This window comes from Salmo salar, chromosome 10 (genome assembly GCF_965601325.2).
Source record: "Salmo salar chromosome 10, fSalSal1, whole genome shotgun sequence".
Classification (NCBI taxonomy): Eukaryota; Metazoa; Chordata; class Actinopteri; order Salmoniformes; family Salmonidae; genus Salmo; species Salmo salar.
In genome coordinates this window covers 53,504,273-53,524,825 of record NC_138300.1, presented here as the reverse complement: position 1 = coordinate 53,524,825, position 20,553 = coordinate 53,504,273, and the positions used below count along the sequence as shown (strand labels likewise).

At 43.7% G+C, this 20,553-nt stretch overlaps 1 protein-coding gene across 1 annotated transcript in view; it reads left to right on the top strand.

The window, feature by feature from the left end:
• Window positions 1-20,553, top strand: part of anos1b (anosmin 1b) — a 147,968-nt gene that overhangs the window by 17,456 nt on the left and 109,959 nt on the right. The gene's annotated exons all lie outside the window — the stretch shown is intronic.

Sequence of the window (20,553 nt, the reverse complement as noted above, 5' to 3'; positions counted from 1 at the left end):
GCGTCGTGAGGGAGCTTGTTCCACCATTGGGGTGCCAGAGCAGCGAACAGTTTTGACTGGGCTGAGCGGGAACTGTGCTTCCTCAGAGGTAGGGAGGCGAGCAGGCCAGAGGTGGATGAACGATGCAATCTCTATTGCACTCCACACTGCCCTTTCCCACCTGGACAAAAGGAACACCTATGTGAGAATGCTATTCATTGACTACAGCTTAGCGTTCAACACCACAGTACCCTCAAAGCTCATCACTAAGCTAAGGAACCTGGGACTAAACACCTCCCTCTGCAACTGGATCCTGGACTTCCTGACGGGCCGCCCCAGGTGGTGAGGGTAGGTAGCAACACATCTGCCACGCTGATCCTCAACACTGGAGCTCCCCAGGGGTGCGTGCTCAGTCCCCTCCTGTACTCCCTGTTCACCCACGACTGCATGGCCAGGCACGACTCCAACACAATCATTAAGTTTGCAGACAACACAACAGTGGTAGGCCTGATCACTGACAACGACGAGACAGACTATAGGGAGGAGGTCAGAGACCTGGCCGGGTGGTGCCAGAATAACAACCTATCCCTCAACGTAACCAAGACTAAGGAGATGATTGTGGACTACAGGAAAAGGAGCACCGAGCATGCCCCCATTCTCATCGACGGGGCTGTAGTGAAGCAGGTTGAGAGCTACAAGTTCCTTGGTGTCCACATCAACAACAAACTACAATTGTCCAAACACACCAAGACAGTCGTGAAGAGGGCACGACAAAGCCTATTCCCCCTCAGGAAACGAAAAAGATTTGGCATGGATCCTGAGATCCTCAAAAGGTTCTATAGCTGCAACATCGAGAGCATCCTGACCGGTTGCATTACTGCCTGGTACGGCAATTGCTCGGCCTCTGACCGCAAGGCACTTCAGAGGATAGTGAGTACGGCCCAGTACATCACTGGGGCAAAGCTGCCTGCCATCCAGGACCTCTACACCAGGCGGTGTCAGAGGAAGGCCCTAAAAATGGTCAAAGACCCCAGCCACCCCAGTCATAGACTGTTCTCTCTACTACCACATGGCAAGCGGTAACGGAGCGCAAAGTCTAGGACAAAAAGGCTTCTTAACAGTTTTTATCCCCAAGCCATAAGACTCCTGAACAGGTAACCAAATGGTTACCCGGACTATTTGCATTGTGTGCCCCCACCCCTCCCCAACCCCTCTTTTATGCTGCTGCTACTCTCTGTTTATCTTATATGCATAGTCACTTTAACTATACATTCATGTACATACTACCTCAATTGGCCCGACCAACCAGTGCTCCCGCACATTGGCTAACCGGGCTATCTGCATTGTGTCCCACCACCCGCCAACCCCTCTTTTTACGCTGCTGCTACTCTCTGTTCATCATATATGCATAGTCACTTTAGCCATATCTACATGTACATACTACCTCAATCAGCCTGACTAACCGGTGTCTGTATATAGCCTTGCTACTCTTATTTTCAAATGTCTTTTTACTGTTGTTTTATTTCTTTACTTACACACACACACACACACACACACACACACACATACATACATACATACCTTTTTTTGCACTATTGGTTAGAGCCTGTAAGTAAGCATTTCACTGTAAGGTCTACACCTGTTGTATTCGGCGCAAGTGACAAATAAACTTTGATTTGATTTTAAAGCAAGGCCCCTGAACTCTCGTGTATTTTCTGCACTATGCAATATGGGCAGCGACCATGTAACTATTTTATAACATACTGAAGTGCGCTGGTTATCAAGGGGCAAAGTATTGACACTTTTTTTTAAATTGAGAGACGAGCTTAAAGTTCTCTTTACTGACCATCGTTTTCACTTGTCTGACCGCTTGCATGATGACGAGTTTCTCACACGACTGACCTATCTGGATGATGTTTTTTCTCGCTTGAATGATCTGAATCTAGGATTACAGGGACTCTCTGCAACTATATTCAATGTGCGGGACAAAATTGAGGCTATGGTTAAGAAGTTGGAGCTCTTCTCTGTCTGCATTAACAAGGACAACACACAGGTATTTCCATCATTGTATGATTTTTGTGTATGCAAATGAACTCAAGCTTACGGACATGTCATATGTGATATAGCGAAGCACCTGAGTGAGTTGGGTGTGTAATTATGTATGTACTTTCCCAAAAAGAAATGACGCAAAGAACTGGATTCGTTATTCCTTTCATGCTCATCAGCAAACAGTAGACAGTTGACTTCAGATTCTAGTAGGGTGAGGTCGGGTGCTGCAGACTGTTCTGGTGCCCTCGCCAGTTTGTTCATATATATGTTGAAGAGGGTGGGGCTTAAGCTGCATCCCTTTCTCACCCCATGGCCCTGTGGAAAGAAATGTGTGTGTTTTTTTGGGCCGTTTTAACCACACACTTGTTGTTTGTGTACATGGATTTTACAGTGTTGTATATTTTTCCCCTAGCACCACTGTCCATCAATTTGTATAGCAGACCCTCATGCTAAATTGAGTCAAATGCTTTTTTGAAATCAACAAAGCATGAGAAGACTTTGCCTTTGTTTTGGTGTGTTTGTTTGTCAATTAGTGTGTGCAGGGTGAATACGTGGTCTGTCGTACGGTAATTTGGTAAAAAGACAATTTGACATTTGCTCAGTACATTGTTTTCAATGATGAAATGTACGAGTCTGCTGTTAATGATAATGCAGAGGATTTCCCCAAGGTTGCTGTTGACACATATCCCACGGTAGTTATAGGGGTCAAATTTGTCTCCACTTTTGTGGATTGGGGTGATCAGTCATTGGTTCCAAATATTGGGGAAGATGCCAGTGCTGAGGATGATGTTAAAGAGTTTAAGTATAGCCAATTAGAATTTGTTGTCTGTATATTTTAGCATTTCATTTAAGATACCATCAACACCACATGCCTTTTTGGGTTGGAGGGTTTGTATTTTGTCCTGCAGTTCATTCAATGTAATTGGAGAATCCAGTGGGTTCTGGTAGTCTTTAATAGTTGAGTCTAAGATTTGTATTTGATCATGTATATGTTTTTGCTGTTTGTTCTTTGTCATAGGTCCAAAAAGATTGGAGAAGTGGTTTATCCATACATCTCTGTTTTGAATAGATAACTCTTTGTGTTGTTTGTTTTAGTGTGTTCAAATTTTCCCAGAAGTGGTTAGATTCTCTGTATTGTTTTAGTCATTCACCATAGTGAAGGCATAGTAGGCTCAGGTTTTCTGGGTCTCCATGTTTTTGGTTGGATACGTTTCTCAATTTCTTCCTTAGTTTGTTTCATTCTTCATTGAACCACTTGTCATTGTTGTTTTTTTTCTTAAGTTGTCTGCTTGAAGGTTTTAGATTTGAAAGGGAAGCTGAGAGGTCAAATATACTCTCTCTCTCTCTCTCTTACCACCTCTTTACCCAGCACTAATGTCAGAAAGGTAGTCATGCATACAAAGCCAGGATATTGAAAAGCTATATTCCCTCAAATGTCAAGCAATGGAATAATAGTTGCAGTGGCAGAGGAAGGTTTATACGATTGAGTAGACTACCTATCCTGACTACCTTTGCTGAATAGACTACCTATACTGACTACCTATCCTGACTACCTATACTGAGTAGACTACCTATCCTGACTACCTATGCTGAGTAGACTACCTATCCTGACTACCTATCCTGACTACCTATACTGAGTAGACTACCTATACTGACTACCTATACTGAGTAGACTACCTATACGGACTACCTATACTGAGTAGACTACCTATACTGACTACCTATGCTGAGTAGACTACCTATCCTGACTACCTATGCTGAGTAGACTACCTATCCTGACTACCTATGCTGAGTAGACTACCTATCCTGACTACCTATCCTGACTACCTATACTGAGTAGACTACCTACACTGACTACCTATGCTGAGTAGACTACCTATACTGACTACCTATACCGAGTAGACTACCTTACTGACTACCTATGCTGAGTGGACTACATATACTGAGTAGACTACCTATACTGACTACCTATACTGACTACCTATACTGAGTAGACTACCTATACTGACTACCTATACTGACTACCTATGCTGAGTAGACTACCTATACTGACTACCTATACCGAGTAGACTACCTTACTGACTACCTATGCTGAGTGGACTGCATATACTGAGTAGACTACCTATCCTGACTACCTATCCTGACTACCTATACTGAGTAGACTACCTATACTGACTACCTATACTGAGTAGACTACCTATCCTGACTACCTATGCTGAGTAGACTACCTATCCTGACTACCTATCCTGACTACCTATCCTGAGTAGACTACCTATACTGACTACCTATGCTGAGTAGACTACCTATCCTGACTACCTATCCTGAGTAGACTACCTATGCTGAGTAGACTACCTATCCTGACTACCTATGCTGAGTACCTATACTGACTACCTATACTGAGTAGACTACCTATACTGACTACCTATACTGAGTAGACTACCTATACTGACTACCTATGCTGAGTAGACTACCTATACTGAGTAGACTACCTATCCTGACTACCTATGCTGAGTAGACTACCTATCCTGACTACCTATACTGAGTAGACTACCTATACTGAGTAGACTACCTATACTGAGTAGACTACCTACACTGACTACCTATGCTGAGTAGACTACCTATACTGACTACCTATACCGAGTAGACTACCTTACTGACTACCTATGCTGAGTGGACTACATATACTGAGTAGACTACCTATACTGACTACCTATACTGACTACCTATACTGAGTAGACTACCTATACTGACTACCTATACTGAGTAGACTACCTATACTGACTACCTATACTGAGTAGACTACCTATACTGACTACCTATACTGACTACCTAGACTGAGTAGACTACTTATACTGACAACCTATGCTGAGTAGACTACCTATACTGACTACCTATACTGACTACCTAGACTGAGTAGACTACTTATACTGACTACCTATGCTGAGTAGACTACCTATAGTGACTACATATACTGAGTAGACTACCTATGCTGACTACCTATACTGACTACCTATACTGAGTAGACTACCTATACTGACTACCTATACTGACTACCTATACTGAGTAGACTACCTATAGTGACTACATATACTGAGTAGACTACCTATACTGACTACCTATACTGAGTAGACTACCTATACTGACTACCTATACTGAGTAGACTACCTATGCTGAGTAGACTACCTATACTACCTATACTGACTACCTATGCTGAGTAGACTACCTATACTGACTACCTACACTGAGTAGACTACCTATACTGACTACCTATACTGACTACCTATGCTGAGTGGACTACATATACTGAGTAGACTGCCTCTACTGACTGCCTATACTGACTACCTAAACTGACTACCTATATTGAGTAGACTACCTATACTGAGTGGACTACATAAACTGACTACCTATACTGAGTAGTCTACCTATACTGACTGCCTATACTGACTACCTATACTGACTACCTATACTGAGTAGACTACCTATACTGACTACCTATACTGACTACCTATACTGAGTAGACTACCTATACTGACTACCTATACTGAGTAGACTACCTATACTGACTACCTATACTGACTACCTATACTGAGTAGACTACCTATACTGAGTAGACTACCTATACTGAGTAGACTACCTATACTGACTACCTATACTGAGTGGACTACCTATACTGAGTAGACTGCCTCTACTGACTGCCTATACTGACTACCTAAACTGACTACCTATATTGAGTAGACTACCTATACTGAGTAGACTACCTATACTGAGTAGACTACCTATACTGACTACCTATACTGAGTGGACTACCTATACTGAGTAGACTGCCTATACTGACTACCTATACTGACTACCTATACTGAGTAGACTACCTATACTGAGTAGACTACCTATACTGAGTAGACTACCTATACTGACTACCTATACTGAGTAGACTACCTATACTGACTACCTATACTGAGTAGACTACCTATACTGAGTAGACTACCTATACTGAGTAGACTACCTATACTGACTACCTATACTGAGTAGACTACCTATACTGAGTAGACTACCTGAGACATTGTTGAACAAACAAGTTATAGAAACTCTTACGGTATAGTGAATGTCTCTAAGTCAATACAAAAAGTAAAATGATACTCATACATGCATTAATCAAATGTAAACTGGGAAAGACACCAAGAGTCTGTCTTTTGCAGTAATATACACTACTTGTGTCATGTAGGGTATTGCGTATACATTCCGATAGTAATGGCCTTTATGGAGTCATCAGCATCAGATCACATTGTCATCATGAAGAAGACAAATGGCTCATCTACGTAAAGGTATACTCAGCAATATGACATAATCGTACACAGTTGGGTGACTTCCTGCTAACAATCAATAACAACAACAACAGAATTCAAAATTTCCCAGGCTGCCAATATTGGCTCATCCCAATTTGCAAGTACACCCACATGAAGAGCCAAATGTTGGGAGTCTTGGTAGATTTGAATTTAGACTTAGTTGTTGTTGGTTTCTGTGTGCAGGAAGTTTCCCCACTGTGTATGATGATGTAATTTGTCGTTTTGGTGAACTAGTCATATCAGTGGAGCAGTGTGTGGGAATCCTCAGAGCCAAACATGTAATTACCCAGTTATAGACATGAGCATTAGTCCCGTCACAGCCCTGAGGAAGTGCCAAGACTGTTATTCAGTTACTCTGTACCGGGCTACTGCTAACAGACACGGAGGCAATAAACAGGCCACTTTGTAGATTAGTATGTTTACAGGATGAGGGGGACCGCAAATAACAGCGCACAACAGAACTCAGTTCCGTGTCGCACTTGTGAGTGAGTCTCTAACATGTCGCTATCGGGAAATGCCCAGGAAAAAGTTTGAAAACCTCAACATTCTGGGTTTTCAGGGAAGTCATGTGTTTGTGACAGCATGCATCTAAAATAACAGTTGCACCCACTTCATATTATAGACACAGGCCTTATAGCTAGAGGAATCTCCACTATATATTATAGACACAGGCCTTATAGCTAGAGGAATCTCTACTATATATTATAGACACAGGCCTTATAGCTAGAGGAATTTCCACTATATATTATAGACACAGGCCTTATAGCTAGAGGAATCTCCACTATATATTATAGACACAGGCCTTATAGCTAGAGGAATCTCTACTATATATTATAGACACAGGCCTTATAGCTAGAGGAATCTCCACTATATATTATAGACACAGGCCTTATAGCTAGAGGAATCTCTACTATATATTATAGACACAGGCCTTATAGCTAGAGGAATCTCCACTATATATTATAGACACAGGCCTTATAGCTAGAGGAATCTCCACTATATATTATAGACACAGGACTTATAGCTAGAGGAATCTCCACTATATATTATAGACACAGGCCTTATAGCTAGAGGAATCTCCACTATATATTATAGACACAGGCCTTATAGCTAGAGGAATCTCCACTATATATTATAGACACAGGCCTTATAGCTAGAGGAATCTCCACTATATATTATAGACACAGGACTTATAGCTAGAGGAATCTCCACTATATATTATAGACACAGGACTTATAGCTAGAGGAATCTCTACTATATATTATAGACACAGGCCTTATAGCTAGAGGAATCTCCACTATATATTATAGACACAGGCCTTATAGCTAGAGGAATCTCCACTATATATTATAGACACAGGCCTTATAGCTAGAGGAATCTCCACTATATATTATAGACACAGGACTTATAGCTAGAGGAATCTCTACTATATATTATAGACACAGGACTTATAGCTAGAGGAATCTCCACTATATATTATAGACACAGGCCTTATAGCTAGAGGAATCTCTACTATATATTATAGACACAGGCCTTATAGCTAGAGGAATCTCCACTATATATTATAGACACAGGCCTTATAGCTAGAGGAATCTCCACTATATATTATAGACACAGGCCTTATAGCTAGAGGAATCTCCACTATATATTATAGACACAGGCCTTATAGCTAGAGGAATCTCCAGTGGCTTAAGATTGGAAGAGATGATGATGGAAACACATTATGACGCACACAAACACACACACACAGTTTTGTATTGCTATCCTTGTGGGGACCAAATAATTGATTCCCATTCAAAATCCTATTTTCCCTAACCTTAAATCTAACCCTAACGTTAACCCTTAACCTAACCATAACCCTAAATGTAACCCTAAGCCTTACTTTAACTCCTAACCCTAACTCCTAACCTTAACCCTAAACCTAACCGTAACCCCTAACCCCAAACTTAATTCTAACCCTAAATGTAACCCTAAACCCTAAGCCTAAAATAGCATTTTTCCTCATGGGGACCGGCAAAATGGTCCCACTTGTCAGAATTTTCCTTATTTTACTATCCTTGTGAGGACTTCTGGCACGCAAAACTATAGTAAAACAACACACACACATACACACACACACATACACAGTTCCAGGGGTTACATGGTGGAATGACCTCTCCAGAAGTCCAGGGGTTACATGGTGGAATGACCTCTCCAGAAGTCCAGGGGTTACATGGTGGAATGACCTCTCCAGAAGTCCAGGGGTTACATGGTGGAATGACCACTCCAGAAGTCCAGGGGTTACATGGTGGAATGACCACTCCAGAAGTCCAGGGGTTACATGGTGGAATGACCTCTCCAGAAGTCCAGGGGTTACATGGTGGAATGACCACTCCAGAAGTCCAGGGGTTACATGGTGGAATGACCTCTCCAGAAGTCCAGGGGTTACATGGTGGAATGACCTCTCCAGAAGTCCAGGGGTTACATGGTGGAATGACCTCTCCAGAAGTCCAGGGGTTACATGGTGGAATGACCTCTCCAGAAGTCCAGGGGTTACATGGTGGAATGACCTCTCCAGAAGTCCAGGGGTTATATGGTGGAATGAGCAGTTATGTGTTCATGAAAATGTTTTCCTGAAAAATGTGGGTTCCCTGTTGGTCTCCAACATTACAGCAATAACACAATATGACCTTTCCTTACCTCTATCAGTAAATTGTAGGGACCCAGGAGGCGGTCTGTGGTCTGTGACTGACAGGTGGTCTGTGACTGACTGGGCCTGTACTGTACTGGAAGTGAGGTGCGTGCCCTGGCAGTTGACGTGTAATTGGGCCATTACACTTGTCAGTTAGTTTGAGGGGTGGCAGGTAGCCTAGTGGTTAGAGCATTGGGCCAGTAGCTGAAAGGTTGCTAGAACAAATCCCCGAGCTGACAAGGTAAAGATCTATTGTTCTGCCCTTGAAAAAGGCAGTTAATCCACAGTTCCTAGGCTGTCATTGTACATAAGAATTTGTTCTTAACTGACTTGCCTAGTTAAATTACGTTTACATAAAAAAGTTGGTACATGATGCTTTCAGCAGTACCTGCCTTGAAATTCCTCACTAAGCTACCTACTTTAAATGCACTCTTCCTGCTAACATTAAAGCAAACACACAGATTTCGTTTTTGAGGTGGCCAAACAGCACAATGTCAGGCAGCAGGACCCCATGAGAGGCAGGCAGAGTAGAGTGATTGGCAGGTCCTAACAATCCAGCCAGAAGCTATTACACTCTGCCGTGTCATTCAGTGGTCCTGATAACGGCAGAATTAGGGAAGGAATTGGGGGACTGTTATCTCCTCCCTGGAGTTCCAGAGCCTTTTGTCGTGTCTTTGGGGGTACCATTAAACTGAAGATATGTTTATCAATTAGCTCCCTGTAATTATTATCACGCGATTAAACTGATTAATCGTTTAATTGTAATTAACTAGGAGATCGGGGCACCAAGGAGAATATTCAGATTACAAAGCTATAATTTTCCTAATATAACTTTCCTGTACTATAATATTATATTCTATTATAGTATAGGCCGATTATCTTCTGGTTTAAATGGTGTATTTTACCTTTAGTCCAGTCTCATTCCAAACGTCGTAAATTGTTGTATCTGCACGAACCCAGTCTTTACTAAAATCATCCATACATCAATTGTCTTAAAATCATTTATTTACTACACTAAGTAATTAACAGAAAACATACAAACAGTATTTATCGTCACAAAGGATTGGTATAGTAATGTGCGCTAATGGCTAACAGGCATGGCTGGTCTGTTAGACAATGGGTCATGAACGGTCAGCTGAGAAGTTACACAGAGTTCATTAATATTAACAATTGACAATTGAAGGCTCACTCATTCGGGAACAATTGCAATCAATATATATTTACGCTCAGTGTGTCGTTCTGATTCTTGCTGGAGAGTTCGGTTCTGTTGGGGAGTTTTGTCCGCGTTCTCTCTCTCTCTCTCCCGGTTAGAATGGAAGTGTCAGAGCGACATTCATTAATGTCGTCATAGAATGGTGGTTTCGTTGGTCTTCGCGTTCGATGATATAATTTACTTAGCTGCAGACTAATAATTAATATCAAAGACTTGTTCTTATTCTGTCGGTATCAATAGTCTAAAAGTTAACCACGTGGTATGGTTCACTTTCAGTAGAGGAATTGGATGGTAAAACCTATTGGCCATGGAGTGGGGGCCTGGTCTGAAGAAATGTAAATCAGGGGGTGTTTTATAGTGCCCATCGAACAGGCTTGTCAAATGACGTCTGGTCCTGTCTGTGTCCCATGGGCGTGCCTATGACTGAGCTAGACTTGGTTACAGAAATACAATTCTATCACATTAACATCAGTACAATAGCATTTCAATGTATTATAAAAGCTTTATCCTTATTAATACATTCTATACACCCATTATGATGCAAGTCTCAAGCTGAAGCTATTATATAAACAGTTTTATGGTAATATGGCTATATTGTCTCTTCTGAGTATCACAAAATTGTACCAAGCGGATCAGTTCGTAGCTGGATTCTTCACCAATCTTCCATACCTTCTCCAGAACACAAAATGTCGCTTGGCTAACCAATTCTAAGAGTTGGAAGAATTTCCTGTGTCTCTCTATGGGCCATGTGGCCAGAGACTCTCCTGGAATTTTAGAGTTTTTACAAACCTTTACACACAGGGCCTGGGTTGGGGGTGGTAGGTTGGGTGGTGGTGCAAAAGGGAGGGGGTGAACTGTCCTCCCTGTACCAAAAGAGGCCAACGTCATGACACTTTAGTGAGGCCAGACTGTTAACTCCTCTCCCTGGAGTTCCAGAGCCTTTAGTGAGGCCAGACTGTTAACTCCTCTTCCTGGAGCCCCAGACCCTTTAGTGAGGCCAGACTGTTATCTCCTCCCTGGAGTTCCAGAGCCTTTAGTGAGGCCAGACTGTTAACTCCTCTCCCTGGAGCCCCAGAGCCTTTAGTGAGGCCAGACTGTTAACTCCTCTTCCTGGAGCCCCAGAGTCTTTAGTGAGGCCAGACTGTTAACTCCTCTCCCTGGAGTTCCAGAGACTTTAGTGAGGCCAGACTGTTAACTCCACTCCCTGGAGCCCCAGAGCCTTTAGTGAGGCCAGACTGTTAACTCCTCTCCCTGGAGCCCCAGAGCCTTTAGTGAGGCCAGACTGTTAACACCTCTCCCTGGAGTTCCAGAGCCTTTAGTGAGACCAGACTGTTAACTCCTCTCCCTGGAGCCCCAGAGCCTTTAGTGAGGCCAGACTGTTAACTCCTCTCCCTGGAGCCCCAGAGCTTTTAGTGAGGCCAGACTGTTAACGCCTCTCCCTGGAGCCCCAGAGCCTTTAGTGAGGCCAGACTGTTATCTCCTCCCTGGAGCCCCAGAGCCTTTAGTGAGGCCAGACTGTTAACTCCTCTCCCTGGAGTTCCAGAGCCTTTAGTGAGGCCAGACTGTTAACTCCTCTCCCTGGAGTTCCAGCGTCTTTAGTGAGGCCAGACTGTTAACCCCTCTCCCTGGAGCCCCAGAGCCTTTAGTGAGGCCAGACTGTTAACTCCTCTCCCTGGAGTTCCAGAGCCTTTAGTGAGGCCAGACTGTTAACTCCTCTCCCTGGAGCCCCAGAGCCTTTAGTGAGGCCAGACTGTTATCTCCTCCCTGGAGCCCCAAAGCCTTTAGTGAGGCCAGACTGTTAACTCCTCTCCCTGGAGTTCCAGCGCCTTTAGTGAGGCCAGACTGTTAACTCCTCTCCCTGGAGCCCCAGAGCCTTTAGTGAGGCCAGACTGTTATCTCCTCCCTGGAGCCCCAGAGCCTTTAGTGAGGCCAGACTGTTAACTCCTCTCCCTGGAGTTCCAGCGCCTTTAGTGAGGCCAGACTGTTAACTCCTCTCCCTGGAGCCCCAGAGTCTTTAGTGAGGCCAGACTGTTAACTCCTCTCCCTGGAGCCCCAGAGTCTTTAGTGAGGCCAGACTGTTAACTCCTCTCCCTGGAGCCCCAGAGTCTTTAGTGAGGCCAGACTGTTAACTCCTCTCCCTGGAGCCCCAGAGTCTTTAGTGAGGCCAGACTGTTAACTCCTCTCCCTGGAGCCCCAGAGTCTTTAGTGAGGCCAGACTGTTAACTCCTCTCCCTGGAGTTCCAGAGCCTTTAGTGAGTCCAGACTGTTAACTCCTCTCCCTGGAGTTCCAGAGCCTTTAGTGAGGCCAGACTGAATTCAACATGGATTCAATATATTTTTTTGTCTCCCCATCTAAACAAAATACCCCATAATGACATGTTTTTATAAATGTGTACTAATTTATTGAAATGCATAAATATCTCATTTACATAAGTATTAACACCCCTGTGTCAATACACGTTAGATTCACCTTTGGCAGAGATTACAGCTGTGAGTCTTTCTGGGTAAGTCTCCAAGAGCTTTGCATACCTGGATTGTACAATACTGTATTTGCTCATTATTCTTTAAACAATTCTTCAAGCTCTGTCAAGTTGGTTGTTGATCATTGCTAGACAGCCATTTTCAAGTTTTGCCAAAGATTTTCAAGGCGATTTAAGTCAAAGCTTTAACTAGGCCACTCAGGAACATTCAATGTTGTCTTGGTAAGCAACTCCATTGTATATTTGTCCTTGTGTTTTAGGTTATTGTCCTGCTGAATTTGTCTCCCGGTGTCTGTTGGAAAGCAGACTGAACCAGGTTTTCCTCTAGGATTTTGCCTGTGCTTAGCTCTATTACATAATGTTTTTGCCTAAAAAACTCCCTAGTCCTTGCTGATGACAAGTATACCCATAACATGATGCAGCCACCACCATGCTTGAAAATATGAAGGGTGGTTCTCAGTGATGTGCTGTGTTGGATTTACCCCAAACATAACCCTTTGTATTCAGCACCAAAATGTCATTTCTTTGTCACAGTTTTTTCAATATTACTTTAGTGCCTTGTTGCAAACAGGATGCATGTTTTGGAGTATTTTGATCTGGAGTATAGTTTTCTCCAATCACAGCCATTAAACTCTGTAATTGTTTTAAAGTCACCATTGGCCTCATGTTGAAATCCCTGAGTGGTTTCCTTCCTCTTCGGCAACTGAGTTACCCCATCCAAAGTGTAACTAATAACTGCACCATGCTCAAAAGGATATTCACTTTTTTTTACCCATTTAAATAAAGGTTACAAAAAATGTTAAAATTAGGTAGAATTATGTTTTTAGAAATGTTTACAAATGAATTCAAAATGAAAATGTCTTGAGTCAATAAGTATTCAACCCTTTTGTTATGGCAAGCCTAAATAAGTTTAGGAGTAAAAATGTGCTTAACAAGTCATATAGTAAGTTGCATGGACCCACTCTTTGTGCAATAATAGTGGTTAACATGATTTCTGAATCACTACCTCATCTTTGTACTCCACACACACAATTATATGTAAGGTCCCTCAGTCGAGCAGTGAATTTCAAGCACAGATTCAACCACAAAGACCAGGGAGGTTTTCCAATGATTCGTAAAGAAGGGCACCTATTGGTAACTAGGCAGCCATTTTGACGTTATGGGGTATTGTGTGTAGGCCAGTGACACAACATCTACATTGAATCCATTTTGAATTCCGGCTGTAACACAACATGTGAAAAAAGTCAAGGGATGTGAATACTTTATGAAGGCACTGTATGTATTGCGATTCTCCCGATTCTAGTATATGTATTGTGATTAAATACTGTGATTTTATTGCGATTCGATGTTCCAAACGTCTTGCTCACCATATGTCTGCTGCAGAGATACAAGAGAGAGAGCCATGAGAAAACAAGTTGTGATCAGTCATGGAAATACAAGTGCTGAAAACAAAAAGAAGATGGAAGGAAAAATACCATGAAGCCATGAAGGAAAAATACTGGAGTTTTGGTGCAGGTACAGCCAGCTAGCGCAAAAACAATAAAATGCAATATTGTCAAAACAATACAATATATTGTCAAAAATAATATCCTGCTATCAAATCAAATCTAATTTTATTAGTCACATGCGCCGAATACAACAGGTGTAGACCTTACAGTGAAATGCTTACTTACGATCCCCTAACCAACAATGCAGTTAAAAAATATATATAATATGGATAAGAAATAAAAGTAACAAGTAATTAAAGAGTAGCAGTAAAATAACAATAACGAGACAATATACAGGGGGGTATCGGTACAGAGTCAATGTGGAGGCTATATACAGGGGGGTACCGGTACAGAGTCAATGTGGAGGCTATATACAGGGGTGTACCGGTACAGAGTCAATGTGGAGGCTATATACAGGGGGTACCGGTACAGAGTCAATGTGGAGGTTATATACAGGGGTGTACCGGTACAGAGTCAATGTGGAGGCTATATACAGGGGGTACCGGTACAGAGTCAATGTGGAGGCTATATACAGGGGGTATCGGTACAGAGTCAATGTGGAGGCTATATACAGGGGGTATCGGTACAGAGTCAATGTGGAGGCTATATACAGGGGGTATCGGTACAGAGTCAATGTGGAGGCTATATACAGGGGGTACCGGTACAGAGTCAATGTGGAGGCGACATACAGGGCTGTACCGGTACAGAGTCAATGTGGAGGTGACATACAGGGGGTATCGGTACAGAGTCAATGTGGAGGCTATATACAGGGGGTATCGGTACAGAGTCAATGTAGAGGCTATATACAGGGGGTATCGGTATAGAGTCAATGTGGAGGCTATATACAGGGTGTAACGGTACAGAGTCAATGTGGAGGCTATATACAGGGGGTACCGGTACAGAGTCAATGTGGAGGCTATATACAGGGGGTACCAGTACAGAGTCAATGTGGAGGCTATATACAGGGTGTGACGGTACAGAGTCAATGTGGAGGCTATATACAGGGGGTACCAGTACAGAGTCAATGTGGAGGCTATATACAGGGTGTTACGGTACAGAGTCAATGTGGAGGCTATATACAGGGTGTTACGGTACAGATTCAATGTGGAGGCTATATACAGGGGGTACCAGTACAGAGTCAATGTGTGGGGGGCACTGGTAAGTTGCGGTAATATGTACATGTAGGTAGAGTTATTCAAGTGACTATGTATAGATGATAACAACAGAGAGTAGCAGTGGTGTAAAAGAGGGGGCAATGCAAATGTAACTGTATTGATTTTTACCCCCATCACTACTTTCCTCCCTCTCATACAGTATCCCCTTATCCCTCAGTCTCCCCTCACTGAACCCCCTCTGATACCGGCAGGTCTATACAGTCGGACAGAGAGAAAGGACAGCAATACTCCCTTGGGAAGAGTCATTCCCAGAGAAATTCCCATGAATGACAGGGGGGCATGTTGCTAGAGCGACAGAGGATAAATCAGATAAACAAAACAGAGCACACACACACACACACACACACACACACAGAGTGTTGTTTTGGTAGGATTACAGTGACATTTTGAACCAGCTGTGTATCCATTTGAGTTCATAGAGAGGAGGTCGATCATTCTGTTTCAGATGCTGTGCAAACATACAAACACAGCCTTGATGTGTTGTGAATCCTGGAAGTTGCTATAGACTACTACAGCAGCAACCCCATAGCCTCCTCCTGTTCACCAATGTCCTTCAGCAGGGTTCACTACCCTCATTGACCCTGTCAATCAAGTCTTCTATTCAGAGTGAGTTCAAGACCCACACTATGAGGTTGGAATAATACTGTGAAATTGTGAAAATTATGATAATGCCCTTTTAGTGTAAAAGCTGTTGGAAATTTCAACCTGTTTTGGTGGGATGGAGTTTTTGCCTTCTATGGTGACATCACCATGCGGTAAATTAGTTCATAGACCAATAAGAGAGTTCCAAACCTCTCTGCCAATAACAGCTAGTTTTCAGTTTTCCCTCTCATCACTAAGAACACACCCAGACAGTCCTACAAAATTCTAAAAACAGCTGCATTGGACCTTTAAAGAGGGTCCTTTAGGCCTTAACAGCAGTCTCCATAAGAGGCCACAAATCATTCACTCAAGGCTAAAAGTCCCAAACAGAGCCTTCAGTCGACAGAGAGAGAAAAATCTGAGAGGAAGAGAGAAAATGACGGGTGGGGAGAGAGAAAGATAGAGAGAGAGATTATTTTTTCTTTGCCTCCTCTTCCTCCTCCTACTCCTCCTCCTCCTACCACTGCTACTCCTTCTTCTCTAGCTCGCCCCCTCTTACTCCTCCTCCTCCCCCTCCAGCTCCTCCTCCTCCCCTTCCTCCTCCTCCCGCTTCTTCTCCCCCCAATCCTCCTCCTCTTCCTCCTCTTAACATTCCTCCTTGTCCAGCTCCTCATCCAGCTCCTCCTCCCCTCTTCCTCCTCCTCCCCTTCCTACTCTTCCTCCTTTTTTTTCCTCACCTCTTATAATGACATCTAAACACTAAAGTGCTGCTGCTGTGTTTTTCACCTCTGACTCCTCTTCCCTTCAGTCCTCTTCCCTTCACTCGTTACAGCCTCTTAATTATGGGTTTGGTCTTTCTTCTTCGTTGCTTCTGTTGGCCTCATCATGTGGCTGCTGGGTTAAGTAGCTTATTAAATCCTGTGGGGTGGTGTGAACCTTTAGCATTCCTGCTGAGATCAGTGCCCCCTGTGCACCCCTAGATCCTGACCCCACTAACACAATGGCTATTCTTCTTTCTGTTCCTCTTTGTGGTAATTAAGACTTTACTGTGTGTGTGTGTGTGTGTGTGTGTGTGTGTGTGTGTGTGTGTGTGTGTGTAAAAGACTGAGGTAAGTGAATGTTATAAGTAGTGGGAGAGGATGATCCTGCGTTGGGGTAAATATTGCTCACTCAGAGAGAGAGAGTTTTGGACTCGTTAGTAAGGCTTATCACACGCTCAGGGCTTTCTGCTTTAATTGGTGTTTTTCATCTTTGAGGAAGAATGGGGATGGATCATCCTGTCACTGGTGGGCCCAAGGCCATCTTTACATCACCGAGCCTCCCAAGTCAACTCTGCACTTTAAGAAGTAATCTAAAGCTTGACTTACAGCCCTGTTATTGTGTCAGTGTTTCTCTCGCCATGACGTCTGTATCAGACTATCCCTAGAGGAGTTGCCAACAACCTTATCCAGGATATCGCTTGTTCAACCTAGCTTCCTTTTCCGCTGAAAACTGGATGTGGGAACTCTGCTCAGGAGTTTTATTTTATGTCTGCAATGTTAGTATCAGACAGACAATGACACTCATTCTCCTCTCAAGTGGAAGAGTTCAACATACACCATATACACAACAGTATGTGGACAACTGCTCAAATTAGTGGATTCGGCTATTTCAGCCACACCCGTTACTGACAGCTGTATGAAATTGAGCACACTGCCAATCTCTATAGACAAACAGTAGAATGGCCTTACTGAAGAGCTCAGTGACTTTCAACGTGGCACCGTCATAAGATGCCACCTTTCCAACAAGTCAGTTTGTCAAAATCATATGTCCTCAGATGTACTACTGAGTTCCTAACTACCTCTGGAAGCAACTTCAGCACAAGAACTGTTCGTCTGGAGCTTCATGAGCTTCATGGGTCTCCATGGCCGAGCAGCCGCACACAAGCCTAAGATCACCATGCGCAACGCCAAGCATCGGCTAGAGTGGTGTAAAGCTCGCCGCAATTGGACTCTGGAGTAGTGTAAACGCATTCTCTGGTGTGATGAATCACACTTCACCATCTGGCAGTCCGACGGAGGAATATTGGTTTGGCGGATGTCAGGAGAACGCTACCTGCCCAAATGCATAGTGCCAACTGTAAAGTTTGGTGGAGGAGGAATAATGGTCTGGGGCTGTTTTTCATGGTTCAGGCTTGGCCCCTTAGTTCCAGTGAAGGGAAATCTTAATGCTACAGCATGAATGAATGTATGGAAGCAAGTCCCTGCAGCAATGTTCCAACATCTAGTGGAAAGCTTTCCCAGAAGAGTGGAGGCTGTAAAAGCAGCAAAGGGGGGACCAACTCCATATTAATGCCCATGATTTTGGAATGAGATGTTGATCATGTAGTGTACATTTGTTTACTGCTGGTGTCTTGGAACAATTCTGTTTAGTTTTATCTCAAATGTTTATAGACTCACCAGATATGGAACCTATAGGATTTTTATTTTAACCTTTATTTAACTAGGCACAAATTCTTATTTTCAATGATGGCATACGGGGGAACAGTGGGTTAACTGCCTTGTTCAGGGGCAGAACAACAGATTTTTACCTTGTCAGCTCGGGGATTCAATCCAGCAACCTTTCAGTTACTGGCCCAACGCTCTAACCACTAGGCTACCTGCTACCCCATTTGCCATTAGTCCTGTTAGTCAGTGATGGTCCTCTCTCTCTACTGATCACCAGTGGTTAGTCCTGTTAGTCAGTGATGGTCCTCTCTCTCTGCTGATCACCAGTGGTTAGTCCTGTTAGTCAGTGATGGTCCTCTCTCTACTGATCACCAGTGGTTAGTCCTGTTAGTCAGTGATGGTCCTCTCTCTACTGATCACCAGTGGTTAGTCCTGTTAGTCAGTGATGGTCCTCTCTCTCTACTGATCACCAGTGGTTAGTCCTGTTAGTCAGTGATGGTCCTCTCTCTGCTGATCACCAGTGGTTAGTCCTGTTAGTCAGTGATGGTCCTCTCCCTCTACTGATCACCAGTGGTTAGTCCTGTTAGTCAGTGATGGTCCTCTCTCTACTGATCACCAGTGGTTAGTCCTGTTAGTCAGTGATGGTCCTCTCTCTACTGATCACCAGTGGTTAGTCCTGTTAGTCAGTGATGGTCCTCTCTCTCTACTGATCACCAGTGGTTAGTCCTGTTAGTCAGTGATGGTCCTCTCTCTGCTGATCACCAGTGGTTAGTCCTGTTAGTCAGTGATGGTCCTCTCTCTCTACTGATCACCAGTGGTTAGTCCTGTTAGTCAGTGATGGTCCTCTCTCTACTGATCACCAGTGGTTAGTCCTGTTAGTCAGTGATGGTCCTCTCTCTACTGATCACCAGTGGTTAGTCCTGTTAGTCAGTGATGGTCCTCTCTCTACTGATCACCAGTGGTTAGTCCTGTTAGTCAGTGATGGTCCTCTCTCTACTGATCACCAGTGGTTAGTCCTGTTAGTCAGTGATGGTCCTCTCTCTGCTGATCACCAGTGGTTAGTCCTGTTAGTCAGTGATGGTCCTCTCTCTGCTGATCACCAGTGGTTAGTCCTGTTAGTCAGTGATGGTCCTTTCTCTGCTGATCACCAGTGGTTAGTCCTGTTAGTCAGTGATGGTCCTCTCTCTCTACTGATCACCAGTGGTTAGTCCTGTTAGTCAGTGATGGTCCTCTCTCTCTACTGATCACCAGTGGTTAGTCCTGTTAGTCAGTGATGGTCCTCTCTCTGCTGATCACCAGTGGTTAGTCCTGTTAGTCAGTGATGGTCCTCTCTCTGCTGATCACCAGTGGTTAGTCCTGTTAGTCAGTGATGGTCCTCTCTCTACTGATCACCAGTGGTTAGTCCTGTTAGTCAGTGATGGTCCTCTCTCTACTGATCACCAGTGGTTAGTCCTGTTAGTCAGTGATGGTCCTCTCTCTCTACTGATCACCAGTGGTTAGTCCTGTTAGTCAGTGATGGTCCTCTCTCTCTACTGATCACCAGTGGTTAGTCCTGTTAGTCAGTAATGGTTCTCTCTCTCTGCTGATCACCAGTGGTTAGTCCTGTTAGTCAGTGATGGTCCTCTCTCTCTACTGATCACCAGTGGTTAGTCCTGTTAGTCAGTGATGGTCCTCTCTCTGCTGATCACCAGTGGTTAGTCCTGTTAGTCAGTGATGGTCCTCTCTCTCTACTGATCACCAGTGGTTAGTCCTGTTAGTCAGTGATGGTCCTCTCTCTACTGATCACCAGTGGTTAGTCCTGTTAGTCAGTGATGGTCCTCTCTCTCTACTGATCACCAGTGGTTAGTCCTGTTAGTCAGTGATGGTCCTCTCTCTCTGCTGATCACCAGTGGTTAGTCCTGTTAGTCAGTGATGGTCCTCTCTCTCTGCTGATCACCAGTGGTTAGTCCTGTTAGTCAGTGATGGTCCTCTCTCTGCTGATCACCAGTGGTTAGTCCTGTTAGTCAGTGATGGTCCTCTCTCTACTGATCACCAGTGGTTAGTCCTGTTAGTCAGTGATGGTTCTCTCTCTCTGCTGATCACCAGTGGTTAGTCCTGTTAGTCAGTGATGGTCCTCTCTCTCTACTGATCACCAGTGGTTAGTCCTGT